Consider the following 18,677-nt stretch of genomic DNA (forward strand, 5'->3'; position numbering starts at 1 on the left):
GAAAGAAAAGAAGAAAGAAAGAAAGAAAGAAGAAAGAAAGAAGAAAAGAAAGAAAAAGAAAGAAAGAAAGAGAAAAGAAAGAAAGAAGAAAGAAAGAAAGAAAGAAAGAAAGAAAGAAAGAAAGAAAGAAAGAAAGAAGAAAGAAAGGGGTAGAATCAAGCATTTATCTTGCTTTTTCTGTGGGAGTTAAACCTAAGGGCAACCATATAGTTAATGAAGAAAAGCTTTTCAATTATAGAAGAAATAAATGAGAAATTATAAAATTAGAATATCTTCCAATGTGACCCTAATGATTAATGAGTCTAGGCAATGCTCGTCAATGTTTGTTCAGATCACAAAAAATGACAACCAGATATTCTGTGTCTCCTGATGTAAGTATACAACATTATCTGTAAATCATTCTTGTGAAAAATATTGAACCTGAATCTAATCAAGTCTCAAGATACATGCACTGATTTCCAGGGGACAGAAGTACATATTAAATAACATTATAAAGACAAAATTAGCAAAATACAAATGGTAGAACACTATACTACAAACATTTATTTCCTTAACAAATATTTATTCAACAAGAAAAAGAGAATGTAAACCTGTAAATTAACAGAGAAAACGTTATAGATCTTTTTCAATACTGACTTAGACAAAAAAAAAAGTCTTAAAATGTGTAAAATAACTGGGGAAATTTGAATGCATATAGGGTATTTGGTGATATTTTAGAATTTTTTTTAACTTTGTTAATGTGACAATGTTGTGGGTATGTTTTTAAAACAAAATACAGGCCAGGCACGGTGGCTCACGCCTATGATCCCAGTGCTTCAGAAGGCTGAGGCAGGAGAGTCACTTAAGGCCAGGAGTTTGAGAGCAGCCTAGACAAAATGGCAAGACCCCATCTCTACAAAAACATTAGCTGGACATGGTGGCATGCACCTGTAGTCCTAGCCACTCCAGAGGCTAAGATGCGAGGATCACTTGAGTCCAGGAGTTCAAGATTACAACAAACCATGACTGCGCCACTGTGCAGTCCAGCCTGGGTGACACAGCAAGACCCTGTCTTTAAAATAAATAAGTGAATAAATAAAGAAATAAATAAAGAAATAAATAATAAAAATACAAGCATCATGGCTGTAACAAATTTTTTAATTTTAAAAAATAAAACAAAATATAGTCATCACCAAATATCTGTGGGAGATTGATTCCAGGAACACTCCTTGGATACCAAAATTTGTGAATGCTTAAGTCTCTAATACAAAAATGAGACATGTAAAAAGGTACAGTATTTTCATATAACCTACACACATCCTCCCACATAACTTAAATCATCTCTAGATTGCTTATACCTAATATAATGTAAATGCTATATAAATAGTTGTTATGCTGTATTATTTGGGAATAATGACAAGAAAAATAATCTGTCATGTTCAGTATGGACAAAACCACTCATTTTTTTCTGAATATTTCCAATGTATGATTGGTTGAACCCACAAATGCAAAATTCATGGATAAGAACCCATGAATACAGAGGGCCAGGGCCTAATGTTTAGTGTACGTTATCTTTGCCAGTTCTGGCTGTCATAACAAATTACCATAGACTGGGTGGCTTAAACAACAAACATTTATTTCTGACATTACTGGAGACTGAAAGTCCAAGATCACAGTGCCATCCTGGTTGGGTTCGGCAAAGGGTCATCTTCTGGGTTGCAGATAACCAGCCTTTCTTTGTACCCTCACACAACAGAAAGAGGACAAGCTCACCCTCTGGCCTCACCTTAAAAGCACTAAGCCCATTCGTGAGTGCTCCACCCTCATGACCTAATTACCTCCAAAAGGCCCCACTTCCAAATTCCATCACATTGGGGGTTAGACTTCAACATATAAATTTTTTGTGGATACAAATATTCAGTCAAGGTCGGGCATGGTGGTTCACACCTATAATCTCAGCACTTTGGGAGGGTGAGGCAGGTGGATCACCTGAGGTCAGGAGTTCGAGACCAGCCTGGCCAACATGGTGAAACCCCATCTCTACTAAAAATACAAAAATTAGCTGGGTGTGGTGGCAGGTGCCTGTAATCCCAGCTACCCAGGAGGCTGAGGCAGAAGAATCACTTGATCCCAGGAAATGGAGGTTGCAGTGAGCTGAGATTGCACCACTGCACTCCAGCCTGGGCAACAGAATAAGATGCCATCTCAAAAAAATAAAAAGAAAGGAAGTCAGATATTTCATTTAAAATTATCAGGTGGGGGGAAAGAACTGTGTGAGAGTACAGATGAAACAATACTGTCCAAGAGTTTATAATTGTGGAGTCTGAGTCATAGATACATGGGACTTTATTATATGATTATTATTTTTATATGTTTGACATTTTCCAATAGTAAGTCAGTTTAAAAGCCTCAATCATCTGGGTTAAAAACATTTTTGGATGTAACTCTTTGATAATTCTTCCTATTTCTTGCATGATTTTTGTACCAGCCAGGTTTTCCATTTCTTCTACAGTCATCTTTTGGTAATTTATATGTAATCCTGTGGAGGAAAGAAATGGATTCAGATGAATTTTTCTTAGAAAGAGAATGAAATCAATAGACCTGCTCTGTATAGAATGTAAGACTGTAAGCAAGCCTGACTTCAGAAAGAACAATCATGCCTGACAAAAAAACAAACCAACCAACAAACAAACAAAAACCACAGGAACTTCTTTGTTACACCTGAGAGAAAATAAGGAGGGAGAAAGAGAGTAGAAATGAGAAAAAAAAAGATGGTAGACAGCTATGTAGTACAAGATTAGACCCTTTCCCATTACTCTTGTAATGAAGAGAAATAGTCTATACGAAATAAAAGGCTTTACAATAATAACTGACATCTAATGAGCACTTACTATGTGCCAGTTACTCTTCTAAACATAGTATGCGTATTAACCTATTTAATCTCCATTACAACTCTATGAGGTAAAAGTTATTATTACCACTGTTTTCTAGATGAGGAAATTAAGGTACAGAGATGTTAAATATTTTTTACATGTGACACAACTACTACACAGCTACAAATCCTAGATTCAAACCCAGGATTTAAAGACAACATGGCTCTAGGGCCTGTATTTTTTAGCCATTATATTCTAGTACAGGAGTCAGAAACTACTGCCCATAGGTCAAATACAGCCAGTGACCTGTTTTATATATCATGAGAGCTAAAAGAGGTTTTTATATTTTTAATGGTTGTAAAAGTAAGAAGACGAAAAGGAAGGAAGAGGAGGAGGAGGAGGAGGAGAAGGAGAAGGGAGGAGGAAGAGAAGTAGTAATGCCAACAAAGACAAAAATATTTGCTATCTGGTCCATTACAGGAAAAGTTTTCCAGCCCGTGCTCTAGTGCCTTACTGTGATATGAGTGGTGATATAGTTTGGATGTTGTTTCCTCTAAATCTCATGTGGAACTGTAATCCCCACTGTCCTAGGGCTGGGTAGAGGTGATTGGAACATGAGGATGGTTTACTCATGAATGGCTTAGAGCCATCTGCTCGACGCTGTCCTCATGATACTGAGTGAGTTCTTGTGAGATCTAGCTGTTTAAAAGTGTGTGGCATCTCCCCCTTCTCTCTCTTGCTCCCATCCTTGCAATGTGACATGCCTGCCCCTGCTTAGCCCCCTGCCATGAGTAAAAGCTCCCTGAGGCCTCCTTCAGAAGCCAAGAAGATGCCGGCGCCATTCTTACTGTACAGCCTGCAGAACTGTGAGCCAACTAAATTAAACCTCTTTTCTTTATAAATTACCCAATCTCAGATTTTCCTTTATAGCAATGCAAGAATGGCCTAATACAACTGGTTTCCATGTAGAACCAGGAAAGGGGACAGATTGACCTATGTCGGATATTGCTGGGACAATAATGACAGCCTACGGAGATGCAGGAATGTGGTTGCTCAGAAAAATATGAAGAGGACACAAAATCCCTAAGCATGAGGAGGACTTTAGATTGTAACAAAGAACAGAAGTCAGCACCTGAAACAAAATCAACTGAATCTCTGAGGAGTAGAATCTACCATGGATATAAGTTTTATATATATTTGTGGAAATGGTCTGTCTCCTTGTAAGTCTCAAAATTATTTGCATGGAATATTTCACAGTATTACGTTAAGTTTTTTAACAGTCATATTTGTAGTTATATACCTCAATAAATGTTTGCATATTTAAACCCATTTTTATTTAACTTGTCAGAGATTTGTATATTTCAATGTTTTTTCCAAAGATATCGTTCTCAGAATTAGTGTCAATTCTATTTATTTTCTACTTCATTAATATTTTGTGATACTAATTTATATTTCCCTTGGATCTTTTTCTAACTTCATTAGTTTCTCTTTTTTTAAATAGCTACAGAACTTAAGGCTATACATTTGCCACTATGTACAGCTTTGATTGCCTACAAAATATTTCAGGTGGAGAAATGTAATGCTTATTTGTATTATTAATGAAGTTACATATTCTATTCACAATATAGATCTTGAAAAACACGAAGAATACAGATCCTATACAACAAAGAAAACTCTAGTCAATGATTTTAAAACATAATATATAACAAATAAAAGTATATGACTATAAATGTGCTTCAATCAGGGTATGGAAGGCATATATAAAACTAGCAAAATTGGCCATGAGTTGATAATTGTTGAAAATGGGTAATATTTAAACTATTATAGACATCATTATTATATTCTCATTATAGTTCATTATTATAGTCTCATAGTTCATTATAATATTCTCTTTACTTTTGTAAATGGTTGAGATTATTAATAATAATGAAAATTTTTAATTCACTGAATAGAAAAGTTCTAAATTTCCAGGTTGGTAAAATTTGGTGCAGATACATGATAAGCTGATTTTTTCCTCAATGTAATAACAAAACTACATGGCCAAATTTGTGCCTTGTGATTTCAACCAAACACCATAGCCAAAACCAAAACACAGATACCTGTCAGAGTTTGGGATTTTACTCTACTTATACTCTAATAAGAGCTTGTACTATTTTATGGATATTGGCAGAAGACACAAGACTCCTGGGTCATAGGAGTCCCATCATTACTCATGACACAGCAAGTAGCGTAAGTATCATGTTGCCTCCGGTCTCTTTGTTCAAAGTCCCACCAGGATGATGCAGAGGGACCTAGAAGGATGCACCACATACAATGGATTTACGTTGCAGCCAGGGAACACTGAGCTTGGAGATTCACTGTTTTCACAGTAAGGGGTAAGAAAGCTTGCTCTTTAAGCCCACACATACCCATGATCCACAACTATGTCATGATCCAGACTCAACAATTATAAAGTTTTGGACAATATTGTTTCATCTATATACTCATTCACTTCTTGCCCCCTCTCAAATGCAATAATTTTCAAGCAAATACCTGACTTTATAAAATTTAAACTCTCGTGGTTGCTCACGAAAACACAACCCTGAGAAATGGCCTGGGTAAAGAGAAGTCAGGGCCTCGCATTCTTGGCACTCCCAGCAAAAATGCACACAGATACTCAGGGCCCATGAAAGATTGCCTATCCCTTCAATCCTCCCTCTGTCCCTATGTGTACTGGCTTCTCAAAAACTTTCACATAAGTATGTCACTCTGTTGGTCACTTGGATTAATTTGACCATCAGGGCTAGAACTAAACCTGTTCAATTGGTCTCATATAGCATTTAATTAAGGCTACTATCAAAGGAACTCCAAACAACAGGATAAAATTAACCTGCAGTACTGGCCTCAATCATTCCTTCCAGGGCTCTGCCCTCAGACAAATGTCCCAGGGGAGAACAGGAGACTTTATTTCAGACAGTCAGGATGTAATCTGGTCTATGGCCAGTCTATTATCCACTGCAACCAATGCAAGGGAATTTACACTGACCTCCTGATCTTTGGTGTCATTGCCAATAATTACAAGGGGCATTAAATAGAACAAAAATCCAACACCACCCCAGTAGAGAGACATTCTATGGCCCATTCTCAGCCACATACAAATGTATAAACCAAACAGACACAGGCAACTCCTACCAGGATGTGTCTTAAAATGTTATTTGGATCAGCATTACATCGGTTTGGTTTGGTTAAGTCACATGGGCAGTATCACTGAGTGGTACTATATACACGGCATAACCCAAGACCTCTCAGCATCAAAGAAGCATGTGAATTTGTAACAGAATGAAACAATGTTGTACTGGTCTATGTGTTTATATATGTGTAAAAGGGGCCCATGTTGAGAGCTGCTATTCATGGCATCAGGCATAGCAAAATAATTCAAGAGAAGCCATGTCTACAGATTGTCAGCTGCACCTGCTGTTTAACTCAGACACCAGTGTTGGATCTAGGAGACAAAGATATTATTAAGTGCCCCCACCCCTGTACCTCCAGAGTCAAAGTTGTTCCTGCCCCAGGTGCCACAGTTGTTGTTCTTCTGTGCCATGAAATCAGTAGGTCCCATTCAAGTAATTGTGACTTCACCTTTTTTCAATCATCTACTTACATACATACCTTTTCTCTGGAAAGTTTAGGAGCAAAAAGGATGTGGAAGGCAGAATAATGAGCCTTCAAAGATGGCAAAAATGCCATACTTATGGCAAAAGGGACAACACATGTGATTAAATTAAGGATCTTGAGAAGGAAAGAGATCCTGGATTATTGGAATAAACCCAATGTAATAATAAAGGTCCTTATAAGAGAGAGGCAAGAGCATCAGAGTCAGGAAACGAGATGTGGCAACAGAGCAGAGGCGGAGATGTGAAGATGCCATGTTCATTGCTTTGCAGATGGAGGACGGGGCCACAGCCAAGGAATGCATGTGGTGTCTAGAAGCTAGAAAAGGCAAAGAAATTCTCCTCTAGAGACTCTAGAAGGAATGCAGCCTTACCAACACCTTGATGTTAGCCCAGTGGAACCCATTTCAGATTTCTGACCTCCAGAAGTGTAAAATAATAAGTTTGTGTTCTTTTAAGCCACTACATTTTTCATAGGGGAATTCAGCAAGCAGTGTACCCAACCAGGTAACCATTGTCTTCATACTGGACGATGTCAATCCAAAAAGAGAATCCTGATGGCTGAATCAGAATCAATTTTAATTCTGCAGTATCCCTTTTGGCTACACTGCTAAAGGTAAGAGGATGTACAAACCACTGGTCTAGGGTTGCTCTAGGGTAAAGAAGGATCCATTGTGTCCAAGAATGGTTAGTACAGAATTCCAGATTTTCAAAATAGGCCTATATAAACCTTGTCCTTTCATTTTGATTAGTATCCAGAAAATAACCCCTTGGCCATTTCTTGTCTCCATTATGGTTCTAGAGACAACCACATTTAGTGACCATACTGTCTTACTACTCTTTACAGGAGGAGGTGAGAAAAGTAGAGTTGAAATCTTTTTAAGTCAATTTTTGAGAAATCCATTTCAGATTCAATATCATCTGATATTGTTGAGTCAATACTCAAGTTGAGTCAAGTCAAGGATCTTGAGAAGTATTGTTGAGTCAATACTCAACAATATCAGATGCCTGTAGGTGGAGAATGGAATTGAATTCTTGATTATTGACTTATCATTGGGTGACCTTTGTCACAAAAGTGGTACCATTTTCAGGCTGCAAATGGTCCAGAAAATCAAGTCTCAAGAGCCACAGGAGTATAGCCAGAGTTGGCTGATTGGACTGGGGAAAAGTATCAAGATCAGTGAGACACCACCAGTAGATACAGAAGGAGGTCAAAGGTCCGATATTGTCAATGTACCAGGAATGGACAGAGTTCATACCTGTGCAATGTAACCTCCTTCACCACAAGACCAGCCAGCCAATCCTTGACAGGAGTTTCAAGTCTGGCACGCACTGGTAGCTTCCACATTAGAAGCATATAACCCTTTATCTTGTGCCAAGTCAATGATGATATATATGTGGCCATGTCTAATACAGTGATAGATCAAGATGGCAGAAGAAATGAGCTGGATATTTCAGGCTGGATCAACAGCTTGAGTTCTGTAGGTCTCACTGGAGACTGGGTTCTTAATACAAACATCATCTAACATGAATGGCCTAGGTATTTTATCATCAGCGATGGCTTATTTCCACAGTTCATTTCCTGAGAGAGAAGTATCTTTAATCTGTCAGTCTATAGGCTTGTAAGTGACAGGCCATATAGCAGACCAATGGCTGGATCATTGGCAATATTCCAAGAGTTAGTAAAAATATAAGCTTTTGTGGGAAGTATTGGGCAGAATTATGAGAATGGTCTTAAATTCTTCCCACTGAGTGGACAAGCACATCAGTTTTCAGGGTGCCATGTATAGAACAGCAGTTGACTGCTATAGCAGCCTAATGGACACCAACAGGTTTCAACTTACCCAAACCATCAGTAAACCAGGCCCAGGCATTGAGAGGAACACTGCGAATCAAGGGCCGCATTGATCTGGTGACCTTACTTCAAGCAGTGTAATGAAAATAGTTTCCCTAAAATGATAGCTGCCACTCTTTCATGTAAACTGAGATGCTACTGGGGACAGACCAACTCTATCCTTGAATATTACAATTTCCATTTGACAACTGAGATATATCGGGCCTTTTCCTTATAGGTTGTCAAATCCGAGATAACCCACTCCAAAATGGAGACATCAGGCTGCAGAGTCACAAAGCTTCTATGGGTCAGCAGTTCAGCTTCTTGACCCAAAGTCTATACAGGTCAATAGCTCAGCAACAGGACAATAGCAGCCCCTGTTTTTAAAAGAGGTGTACTTGGTGCTTGCATCAGTTGTTACTAGGAAGTTGCCCCCTGAATGCTGCAGCCATTAAGTCTTTAAAGCTGTGATTTCCATTTCTTCTCAGGGTTTATATTCTCTTTGCTATACTAATGGGAAGGGGACAGAGATTACCCCTCCACATGACACAGTCCTTGAATGGAAGAATTCCTCTGGGCTTCACGAGCATTCACAACACAAGCACATACAACATGAACACCAATTATACATTCACCAGTGAAAGACACAGCAAACAGTACATTGGATTGGCCCTAAAGGTCCTGCAAGGTCACATTAATTTTCCTCCCACACGGAAAAAACATTGCCCAAACCCCATCAGTTGAATTTGGAGCACATTTTCCCCCATGGCAGAGGTTCATTCTTGACATTTAGGAGTGGTTAATTCTTTGTCTGGGGGCTTTCCCAAGCACTGTAGGAAACTTAGCAGTATCCCTGCCTTACCCACTAGATGCCAATAGAACACCCCCCCATCGTCCTCCGGCTCAGTTGGGACTATCAAAAATGTCTCCAGGCCGGGCACAGTGGCTCACGCCTGTAATCCCACCACTTTGGGAGGCCGAGGCAGGCAGATCACCTGAGGTCAGGAGTTCGAGAACAGCCTGGCCAAGATGGAGAAACCCCATCTCTACTAAAAAATAATAATAATTATATAACGAAAATTAGCTGGGCATGGTGCCCGTAATCCTAGCTACTCCGGAGGCTGAGGCAGGAGAATCACTTGAACCCAGGAGGTGGAGGTTGCTGTGTGCCAAGATCATGCCATTGCACTGCAGCCTGGGCAACAAGAGCAAAACTCTGTCTCAAAAAAAAAAAAAAAAAAGGGCCGGGGGCGGTGGCTCACGCTTGTAATCCCAGCACTTTGGGAGGCCGAGGTGGGCGGATCACAAGGTCAGGAGATCGAGACCACGGTGAAACCCCGTCTCTACTAAAAAAATACAAAAAATTAGCCGGGCGTGGTGGCGGGCGCCTGTAGTCCCAGCTACTCGGAGAGGCTGAGGCAGGAGAATGGCGTGAACCCGGGAGGCGGAGCTTGCAGTGAGCCGAGATTGCGCCACTGCACTCCAACCTGGGTGACAGAGCGAGACTCCGTCTCAAAAAAAAAAAAAAAAAAGGCTCCAGACATTGTCACACATTCCCTGGGTGGGAGGAGAGGACAAAATGACCCTGGTTGAAAAACACTGCCCTATAGAAATACGGACCAAGAAGTCTAACTGGCATAACAGGACTATAGCAATAGCTGCTGGGGGATGCAGATGGGGGAGAAATGGCTTTTCTTATCCTTTGTCTCTCCCAACCAGGCTCAGTGTAAATTCCCTTGCACCCTACAATCCTCAGTGTCTTTAGATATGCTTGTGCCCAGCACGCTCTCCATTCATGAGACTGGGAAGGATTGTGACTTGGGCACCTATATTCGACAGAGCTAAAAATATTTGAGTTCCTCCCCTCCTTCCAGTTCCCCCGCATACTCAGCATTTTCCTTGAAGCAGTTGAGGCTGAGGTACAGGGGAAAGGAAGGGTCAGGAAGTGCAGAGGGAAAGAGCAGTTTCAGGCCAGTAAGCCAGTTTGCATCAGCTTTCCATTTCAAGCAACTACCAGCAGCTTGGGCTCATTCAAGTGAACATCTGGCTTTGGTCTACCTGAAGCTGTATCTACTTATAGATGACATTATTATTTAAGCTTTGGGGGACTCCTTGACCAATCAGATACAGCCACTTTTGGCTTCCCTACTTTTGCTGCCTAATTGTCATATAAAGTCCCTTCTTCCTGTTCCTGAGGAGAGTGAGCACAATCAAAGTACCATTTGGGAAGACTGTTTCAACCTTGCCTCTTGCTTAGCCTCTCAGCATTCATTAACAGGCAAGAGAGTGAGAAAAATGTACTTTCCCCCTTGCTCCCCACTCTGGTGAGGGCATTTGCTACTGGGTCCTACTAACACAGTCCATGGGGTCTTCCAGAAAGGCACACCTCAGCCAGCACCCTATCTTGTCACCCAAACTGTCAGGGTCTGGGATTTTACCCTATATACAAGCTAGTAACTTCGCCTGTTATTGCTTCATGGATGTTGGCAGAAGACATGAGGCTCTTGGGTCAGAGATAAAGTACTTTATTACATGCATAACAAGTAGCATGAAAATAAAGTTGCATTCGTTCCCCTCGCCACTAAATCCCACAGACGAAATAGGCAGGGGCCCAGATGGAATGCTTAGCATAGTGAATCTGCTTTGTAGATGAGGAAAAGTGAGATTGGAGAATCCACTGCTTTTATAGTAACAAAAACACATGTCAGCAAGAAATACCCAGAATGAATGACAGAGACTAAAGAATGGAAAACATAAAAGACATAAAGGTTATAGTGAGACAGTCTAACATATGTGAAATTATAATCCCAAAAGGAAAAGAGACAGAGAATAGGACAGAAACAACATTTAAAAGACAATAATTAATTTTTTTGCAGCAATGCTGAAATACATTAAGCCACAGATTCAGAAAGTCCTATTAATCTCAGAAAAAAATAAAGAAATGTATAGAAAACTCAAACTGGTGAAAATAAAAGACAATAGAAGATTATAAAAGTAGCCAGAGAAAAGAAACATTACTTTCAGAACAGGAAGATTTAGACTGACAACAAACTTTCCAACAAAAGGTAGCAAAGCCAGAAGACATGGCTTGATTTTTTTGTTATTGTTTTTTTTCAGATAGAGTCTCATTCTGTCACTCAGGTGGAGTGCAAGTGGCAAGCAAGGACAGGGATCACTGCAGCCTTGATCTCCCAGGTTCAAGAGATTCTGTCACCTCAGCCTCCCGAGTAGCTGAGACTGTGCACATCCCACCACGCCTGGCTAATATTTAAAAAAAATTTTTTAGAGATAGAGTCTCACCATGTTGCCCAGGCTTGCCTGGAACTCCTGGGCTCAAGTGATCTTCCCACCTCAGCTTCCCAAAGTGCTGGGATTATACACATGAGCCACCATGCCTGGCCTGGACTGATACTTTTAAATGTTGGAAAAAAAAATAACTGCCAACCTAATATTTAATATCCAGAAAAAATGTTATTCAACAAAGACAGTAGGCTGGGCACGGTGGCTCATGCCTATAATCCCAGCACTCTAGGAGGCTGAGGTGGGAGGATCGCTTGAGCTCAGGAGTTCCAGACCAGCCTGGACAATATAGTAAGACCCTGTCTCTATTAAAAAAAATTAAAAATTATTCAGGCATGGTAGTGCACGCCTGTAGTCCCAGCTATTCAGGAGGCCGAGGTGGAAGGATTGCCTGAGCCTGGGAAGTCAAGGTGGCAATGAACTGTGTTCGTGCCACTGCCTTACAGCCTGGGTGACAGAGTGAGAGGCCCAGAACTTTGGGAGGCCGAGGCAGGTGGATCACCTGAGGTCAGGAGTTCGAGACAGCCTGGCCAACACGGTGAAACCCCGTCTCCACTAAAAATACAAAAATTAGCTGGGCATGGTGGCGGGCGCCGATGGTCCCAGCTACTCGGGAGGCTGAGGCACGAGAATCACTTGAACCCAGAGGCAGAGGTTGCAGTTAGCCAAGATCACACTCTGTTTCCTGGGCAACAGAGCGAGACTCGTCTCAAAAAATAAAGACAGTAAAAGAAAGACATTTCACAACAAATGAAGCCTGAGAAAATTTATCACCAGTAGACAATGTTTTCTTCTTAATATTTATTATCTCTTTTTTTGAGACAGGGTCTCACTCTCTGTCACCCAATTATTGATTCTCCTAATGCTAACCATCCTCTCAGCTTTTTACGGCTAGCAATGTGTTTGCCACATACTCATCAACAGAGGGCAGTAGCTCACCATCATTGGGTTTAGTTGGCCTGCATGGTACTTTCAAGGATGAACTTGGAACAGACAAAATGTATCTTTCTGTGTCGTCTGTTGTTTTCCTCCCACCAAGTGTGGGAGAAGGGAGGAGAGGAACTACTAAGAAGCAGTCAACAAAAATGGTAAAAGTATGCTTGAATCTAAACAAATACTGACCGTATAAACAGGAATAATAATGCCTTCAAGAGTTACAATCTATGACTATAAAATACAAGATAGCAATGGCATAGAAATCAAAAGGAGGGTACGTGTAGTTAGAAGGTTGTAAGAATCCGGAATTATCTGGGAAAAAAAAGATAAAAAATAACAATTAACATTAGATTTTGATATGTGAAAGATGAATGCTGTACTATCGTGGGCAAACATTAAAATAATATCAGTAAAGCTGTGGGAAAATAATAAAACAATAAGTTCTCAGGTTCCTCAGAGTAAGAATTAATCATAGTCATTTTTGGACTCATCACATCAAGCTCTTAGCACAGCCAGTTTGTGGACTGATCAAGTTTCTGCTCTCTAACTTCTAGAACAGTCAGTAAATATGAAATTAAGGAACAAAAGGTAGCTTTCTTAATCCATTTATGTCTTCTTAATACTTATTCTCTGTCTCTCTTTGAGACAAGTTCTCACTCTGTCACCCAACTGTTTTCTCTCTTAATGCTAACCATCCTCTCAGCTTTTTCTGTTTGACAATGTGTTTACCACACACTCATCAACAGAGGGCAGTAGCTCACCATCATCTGGTTAAGTTAATCTGCATGGTACTTTCAAGGAGGAACTTGGAACAGATGAAATGTTTGCTGTTTCCTCCCACCAAGTATGGGGCAAGGGAAGAGGGAAAGAAGATTTTCCATTTTAAAAAGCACTTAAAGCCAGGCACAGCGTTCACACCTGTAATCCCAGCACTTTGGGAGGCCGAGGCAGGAGAATTGCTTGAGCCCAGAAGTTTGAGACCAGCCTGGGCAACATGAGGAGATCCCACCTGTATAAAAAATTTTAAAATTAGCTGAGCGTGGTGGCGCACACCTTTGGTCCAAGCTACTCAGGAGGCTGAGGTGGGAGGATTGCTTGAGCCCAGGAGGTCAAGGCTGCAGTGAGCCGTGATGCTGCCACTGCACTCCAGCCTGGGCAACAGAGAAAAATCCTGTCTCAAGAAGGAAAGTTAAAAAGCACTTAAACTGACATGTGAAAGTAATCTCATCATAAACTGGAATTAGAAATGAGTCAAATTAGTGACAGATTTTTATTTTTACTCTCATTTGTCAATGTTACCAAATTATTTTCTTGAAAAAAATGTTTTATTTTGTGTATACGTAAATAATTTAATGGACCAATCCTGCAGAGTACTTCCCTCTCTATTCTGAAAAATATATAACACAAAGTACTCAAAAAGTATCCAGCAAATTAACACATGTGAAAGATGGTACTAGACACCTAGGAATTATGTACCAATCCTGGAATTCATACTCAAGCTGCCTCTGATTTCCAACACTTCCATCCCCCAGAATGAGGACTCTCTTTACCCAGGTGTTCCTACATTACATGGCTGCAGCAGGGATCTCTGTGCTATCACCAGGGAGAACAAGCCCTGGAAATACATGAATAAGGAATTCCAGACTATATGGTGATAGAACAAATCTTTTCTCTAGAACATTTAAGTCCCTCTTCTTTTCTGCAAAGAACAAATAATTTACAACTTCAGGGTATCTGATGATTTTGTTGCACAACGCTTAAAAGCACAAACTATGGAGTGAGGCCAGCCTTCTCTAAAACCCCAGGATCACCATTTAAGTTTCATGACTGAAGCATGCTGTGTAACTACTCTGAATTTCAGTTTCCTCGTCTGTGAAACTATGGCGATAATAATGTTACCACCATCAACAGGCGGTTGTGAAGATTTTTATTATTAGCTACATTGAGAGGAATGGTGCTTAACTGTAAGCAGCTGCCCAGAGGATTCTTGTTCCCTGGGAGGGCAGCTCAAGGATCAGGCCCTTAGGCAGTAATTAAGAGAGCATGAAAATTAAGCGTATAGCAGGTGTGGTGGGAAGAGGGCATCCGGGGAGAGCAGTTGGATATTTACCGGGAGCCAAGATGATGAGAAGACCGGCCTCTCCTTGTTAAGAATATAACTTTGTTTTTAAGAGGAACAAGACATTTATTTCAAATTTTCTCTAGTATGAAGACATATATTCAGTGAAAACTTTAGGGATTCTAAAGTCCCCTCAAAGCATTCAGGAGGATCGTTTTATACTTCATTCATGGCCAGACAGATGTCTTCCCTCCGTGCCATGCTAGAGGACTCAGAACAGCACAAAGGCCAACAGAGAGCAAAGGGTAAGCAATAGAAAGACACTGACAGTAAGTCAGTCAACAAACTTGTATTGAGCACCTACTATGCACCAGACTCCATGTTAGGGATGATGAACAAACTGACATGGGCTCCTGCCCTCATGGAGTGTATATTTCTAGGTAACAGGTCCTTGGTGCCAATCTGGGGACATGCTACAGCAGAATCACCTATAGTAAAAATGTAGCGTATTCAGAATCTGAACACAGACCCCCACCCTGACCTAATGAATCAGACATTCTAGGAGGCAGAGGATACAGGAGGCTATACTTTTAATCAGTGCCCTGCAGTGAATCTGAGAAACACCCAGATTCGGAGAACTACCATTGGTGTTTCTCAAAGGATGGTCTTTTGACCACCTGCATCAAACTCAGCCTCCTAAGAGCACAACACAGGCGTGTGTTTTCAATGTACCCCAAGGTTTGAGAAACGTTATGCTAAACTGTCTTTCTCTTACACCTCTTCTTTCCTATTAAATGACATGTATGTGAAAATGCAGTATAAATTGCAAAGCATGATACAAAGTTAGTTGGGTATAGTTCCTAGGACCTTTCGATAAACTGAGGAAGTCCAGCATATACAAGTAACTGAAGTCAGCATGGAATATAATGAGGCATTCCTCAGAGCTCAACAGGTCTCTGACAGAATCTTCATGGTTCTTCTTATAGCAGCAGAGCCTTCTAGCAGGTAAGGCTGCTAAATCAGTACTGTTACTTCAAATGAAGGTCCTTCTGCCTCTGCCCCTCATAGCAGAGCTGGGGTGCCTGAGCAGTTACATGCTTGGTGGCATCCTCTCTGAAGGTCCCTAGAGTATACACCCTCAGCTGGGCCATTAGCAGTACCTTTTATATCGTGACAGAAATATTTGCTAGGTGGACCCTGTGAGAGCATAGTAATATGCCATGGCAATATACCCCTTAAACATTTAGCTTTCTCAACAGATCATGAAATACAAATTCAGGATGGGGGATTAGGATGAAGAAGAAACTAGATGGATAGGAGGGGAGAGACAGATGGTTAGAGAAGACACTAAATTCCCATTTTAGATGTGATGAATGACAGGCGCTGATATGGTTTTTAATCCCCACCTGTGGAGGGAAGGAGGTGATTGGATCATGGGGATGATTTTTATTATTAGCTATATTGAAAGAAACTGTAAGCAGCTGCCCAGAAGATTCTTGTTCCCTGGGAAGGCAGCTCAGGGATCAGGCCCTTAGGCAGTAATTAAGGCAGCACGAAAATTAAGTGTATAGCAGGTGTGGTGGGAAGAGGGCATCAGGGGAGAGCAGTTGGATATTTACCAGGAGCCAAGATGAGGCTAAGACCTGCCTCTCCTTGTTATGAATATAACTTTTTTTAAAAGAGGAAAAAAACGTTTATTTCAAATTTTCTCTGGTATGAAGACATATATTCAGTGAAAAATTTAGGGATTCTAAAGTCCCCTCAAAGCATTCAGGAGGACCACTGTGCATTCAGAGGACACTCTCTTGCCTGCTGCCATGTAAGACATGCCTGCTTCCCCTTCTGCCATAATTGCAAGCTTCCTGAAGCCTCCCCAGCATGCAGAACTGTGAGCCAATTAAACCTCTTTCCCTATAAATTACCCAGACTCAGGGTTCTTCACAGCAGCATGAAAACAGTCTAATACAGGCACCTTTGGAATATCCAGGTGGGGTTGCCACATATGGCTGCAAATCAAGAGTGTGAAGGTCAGAAGGTTAAATAAGACCAATGACAGAGACATAGCAGGCTTCAGCGAGAAGCGGCAGGCAGTCTGCATAGTGAGAAAATAGATGAAGAAAAACTCAGCAAATAGAAAAACATATAAAGCAAGAGGAGAGAGTGTAGGGAAAGACCTTAAAAAAGAAGGACCAAAGAGGGAAGAGGTGACTCCTAAGAGCGGAGGGCTGAAAAGCCAAAAGGAGGTTAACATTTCAAGGAAAACGAATCGCCAGTGTCAAATACCACAGAGCAGTGAGTAAGGACAGGAACAGAGGACAGGCCCTGGGATTCACGATCTGCACGTCACTGGTGACAACGTCCAAGAACAACAGACTTGGGGGATGTGGAACTATTTCCTTCACGGTGTGGCCAGCGTGCTTACTAATAAATCTCAATTCCCTTCATAGCTCTGATTTGATTGTTTTCTGAGAAGGATTCTCAGTTACACGGATATTATCATTGAACATTAGATACTTTGCTTTCCGAATGGCCGCCTCATTAAGAATAGAAATTTAGCTGGATGTGTCCTCATCGGACTTCCCCAGGCTTCTACTCACTCTCACCTTGCTCCTACTCTCCCTACCTCCCAACGGAACTGCAGCATGATTTTTCAGAGATTGTGCTGCACCTCTGCCATATGGTGGACATTCAAAGAAAATTTAATTACTAATGTGAATGGAAAGGATTTAGGAAGTGGGTGGGAAGACAGTCTCCTCTCATATTTGAAATAGTTACTTCCCCTTTCAAAATAAATATAAGTACTTATATTTCAAAGTTAAATATAACTAGAAGATAGTTGTACTCTATAATGCAGCATGACAGGGAAGGCGTAGGCTTTGGTGTCAAACCAACCTAAGGACTGAGTCTAAGCTGTTGCGCATTCCACACCTGCAAAGACGGGTAATATTCTTTACTTGTAGGGTGGTTGGAAAAGCTGGACTGAATAACGTGTGGAAAGACCCGATCACAGGGCTTTGGCAGAATAGGAGGGCAGTATGAGGTAGCAGGGGGGCTATTAGTACGGGCTATTGTTTACTCATCCTATAAGCTGCATATTCAGAAAACTACGATAACTTTCCAAATAATTTGGGCAGGAAAACCTCACCACCTTTCATCTAGAAAGATCTAATCACTTCTTTGAACGCACGTTCACCCAAGAGGGCACAACTCCAACCAACATGAAAAGCAAGTCTTGTGAAAGCCCACTTGGTGCCATCTCCCAGCCATTTCTCTGACTTCAGACCAGTGAACATCGTGCATTAGAAAGTGTTGTTGCCGGGCGCGGTGGCTCACGCCTGTAATCCCAGCACTTTGGGAGGCCGAGGCGGGCGGATCACGAGGTCAGGAGATCGAGACCATCCTGGCCAACACAGTGAAACCCCGTCTCTACTAAAAATACAAAAAATTAGCCGGGCGAGGTGGCAGGCGCCTGTAGTCCCAGCTACTCGGGAGGCTGAGGCAGGAGAATGGCGTGAACCCCCGGGGGGCGGAGCCTGCAGTGAGCTGAGATCGCGCCACTGCACTCCAGCCTGGGCGACAGCGAGACTCTGTCTCAAAAAAAAAAAAAAAAAAGTGTTGTTACATGTCCAAGGAAATCTACACACAGAACTTTTGCCACGGAAATGCTGAAGTCCTATTCTGACAGCGTGACTCCGATGTCCACTTGGCAGGCTTTGTGCAAAGAATTAAGGCGAGGGTGGAGAGGGTGGGTAGGGCGGGGACAGACAAAGTGAGAAGGGAGGCAGCGAAGTGACCACACGTACATGAAGCCTCTGCAGTTATGGCCAAATCATTTTTTTTAAATAATTCCATTTCTTCCCCACCCTTTGGTCACTTCCTAACGCCGGCTGGGGAGTCACATGCTAAGCTCCAAAGTGAGCAACAGACACCCTCGTCCCAGGTCCCAGGCTGGCAGAAGTGGACCCGAGCGGAGGGCTCAGCCCTCCCACTTCCTGCGGAGGAGCCCTTCGCAACCCTCGCCTCCCGCCCCGGGCGAAGTCCTCCAG

The sequence above is a fragment of the Symphalangus syndactylus genome, chromosome 3, assembly GCF_028878055.3.
Source record: "Symphalangus syndactylus isolate Jambi chromosome 3, NHGRI_mSymSyn1-v2.1_pri, whole genome shotgun sequence".
Lineage (NCBI taxonomy): Eukaryota > Metazoa > Chordata > Mammalia > Primates > Hylobatidae > Symphalangus > Symphalangus syndactylus.